We start from the raw sequence: 3,356 nt of genomic DNA on the forward strand, positions 1-3,356 counted from the left end.
CACACACACACACACACACAGAGAGAAAAGAATTCTGCAGAGGTCATTTATAATTAGTTACACAGCATGAAAGTAGTGCTGCAGTGCCACACACAATTCCAGACAACTCACAGCATCCACTGCATGCAAAAAATAATCAGCATTCAAGGCAATCAAGTAATCATATTTTTAATAATGCATATCCCACTTGGGGATGGTGTTCTACTGTAGGTTAAATGTTAGATAATAAGCAAAAAAGAGACAGAAGGAAAAAGAAAAAGCCAACCCATTATCTTTTTATTTTATTGTTGTATTGTATTTTTAACACCAGTTTTTTGTTGAGTACTGGCGCATTCAGCTGTATGTGTGGCTGTCAGAGTGACAGCTCTATATCACAACTCCAGCGGCGAGACAGGTTACCACAGGAACCCTGGAGAGAGCTGCAGGCTAATACTCAACAGCAGCAGTTGACACTGGAACTACAGACCTCTCTGCGGCTCAATCCAACTCAGGTTTCCCATTTTGTGGATTAGTGCAAATTTAGGTGTCTGTCTCAGAAAGAAGCCTCACACCTGCTCCACTGCTTTCCCAGTCTGTAAAAGCTGTACACCTGGACTTGGTTCAGTGGATAAACCCCAAAATGAACTTTGACTGCTGTGGGAAGAAAACTTCTTTCTACAACAAAAAATTAAACCTCAAATCTGAGCAAGCACCGAGCACGCTGCCACGGGAATGTGACATTCACAGAGAAACCCCCGGACCCTCCCACTGACATGACCGCTGCGGCACCGGGCAAACCTCCACCCGCCCCACTCCTGCTAAACAGGTGAAAATAGATTTAAGAGACAGGACTTAGTGCTGCTCAATCTTTGACTTTATTCATTTTCTGCTTTCTTTTACTTGCATCTATTTGAAAGAGTGAATGTAAACACAAAACATTATTTTATTTTAAATGCTGGAATATGCAGAAAATAAGTTTAAAAGTTAAACTAATTTCTTCAAGTCAAAAACTGTTGCATATAATTTCATTTTTGCTTAATGCAATGTGCATAAAGTTAAAAGATAGACATATTCAGGTTGTGTATCAAGTTTTTTAAAAGTAACTAAGTATTAAAGTAACTAATTACCTTTGAAAATACGTAATCAGTAAAGTAACAGGATTCCTTTCTTGTATAACTAATTAGTAACTAATTACTATTTTTAAGTAACTTGACAATCAATAGGAATATGTCCAAAATATAGATGTATTAAAAAAACAAGAGAAAGTCACAGATTAGACAACAAAACAGTCATAAAGTACTTGGATAATAGATAAAAGGCATTGATCTGTAGATAACTGGATATAAATAACTACAGTTGTCGCCACCAGGTGGCCAGTAAAAAGAATGTGTTTTTAAGCATTGTGTTGATTTTTTTACTACCTATTGTCACTAAATGGTCTGACAGTCAAAACGGTGTCACCAAAGTGGCAGTGCAAAGAACTGAAAGCAGTTTACTGTAATACTCAGTTCACCCAAAGGCCTAATAGAAGCATGTCTCAACATTAGGCAGAGATCTTTGAAAAACCGCTGGGCAGTTGTTTTGAAGCACTACCTAATTTATCTTCCAGAATTCTCCCTCTTTTAATTCAGGATTTTTAATGCCACCGGTCTGCTATGATGCCTCCTGCTTACCTCACAAGTACAAAAAGTGTTTGTAACACCGCTCCATGGACAGGCATAAAAGGGTTTGAAACTGATAGTAATAGATACAATCTCAAACTTTATAAAGTTTTATTATAATAGATTTTTCAACAAGACTCTCTTCACCTGAACAGAGCCATAAGGCAAGAGAGCACCTTCAACTATCTCTGAGTTTTTGTTCAGCTTTTAGAGAGATACACTTAAACTAACCATCCACCCAATTACTGACAAGGTCCAAGCAAACTGTGCCTTTATGCCTTCTAATATTTTGTTTGTGGGTCAGTTACAGCCCATCTGTGAAATATCTTCCTCTTGCCCTTTTGATTCATTTTTCTAAATACGCCATCTGGCGCTCGCTAACTTCTAGTTCTTGGGTTTACTAGAGGTCTGGTATTCCTTAAAGACCTCTTCATTTGAATAGCTGATGACCTCTACCTCAATGACATTCTATAATATTAGCAGTTTTAGGTCATGTACATTTGCAAGGATTGGCAATTGCAAAACCCTCAACCATGGCCAAGAAATGACTTTTAAAATGTAACTCATCTCGGGCATGACCAGTACAAGTGTGTCAGAACTCCAGAGGACTGAGAATGTCAATTGAAGAACTGACTTGTCTCTCAGCAAATGTAGGTCATTAAACTTTGCTAAAGTTTCCGTAGGTGTGGTTTAGGACCCTTCTCAGGAGTTTTGCAGGGGTTTCTGGAGCATTGCAAAGGGCATTTGAAGTTGAAGATTTCTTTTTATTTGTTAGGACAAGAAAATAAGAACGATAGTTTCCCTTTTTGAAATTGTTCTCCCATAAAATGACCCAAGTTGAGGTTTTTTAAGGATCGTCTAGGTACTTAGTTATTTAGATTACTGGAAGGGCTTAGAAAGAGACATATATATTCTACCATATTAGCTTATCTTCACTGGCTTAAATACAGAATTGAATTAAAAATCATATTCTCAAATGCAAAGTGCTGAATATTCAGATGCCAAGTTTAAAAAATCCATAAAGAGATCCATATTTTCTGATTAACTGCTGAGCTCTTAGATCCTAACTTTTCTTTTTCATTTCAAAACAACCAATAGACAATCAACTTGTCAAATTTATACGAAAAGGAAAAAAACTGAAATATTTAATAGTACAGGCCTAAACATACCCAAAGAGAAAATGTGATGGGTGAAGGATGTAGCAGATAAATGCAGCTCATTACCATCATTTAACAGGTTAACAGATTTCATTAAAAAGAAATTCTTGGCTTTTCTTTTTTCTTTTTTTTTTAGATATTTTCCCCAATCCAGATGTTTTATCACATGATTTATCAGATTAAAAAGTGTTGGTGTTGGAGTTGTCAAATGTCACCATACAAAAATGATAAAGTCAGTTATTGCTAGAACTGCAACCAAGCGGTCCAGGTTCAGGTCTGTATCATTAGAAAAAATCGTTAGATAAATGCTGGACCAATAAGATGAAATTCTACATCAGCTCCAAAACATAAGACCTAAAGAAGATGGAGTCAGCCCGTGGTGATCACACACGGAATCTGTATTTTCAAAGACCTAATCTATTCTCTGTTTAGGCCAATGTAAACAATGTGTTACTTTGAATAGTAAAAGGTCATGTCTTGCACAGACTGAGGTTTTGTGTTTGTTATAGAGCTCCGTACAGTTCCCTCCATTCTGCCATGCTCCATATTTCTTATACAT

The sequence above is a fragment of the Rhamphochromis longiceps genome, linkage group LG5 (genome assembly GCF_057381845.1).
Source record: "Rhamphochromis longiceps isolate RC_006_pf linkage group LG5, R_longiceps_female_GT1.1, whole genome shotgun sequence".
NCBI lineage: Eukaryota > Metazoa > Chordata > Actinopteri > Cichliformes > Cichlidae > Rhamphochromis > Rhamphochromis longiceps.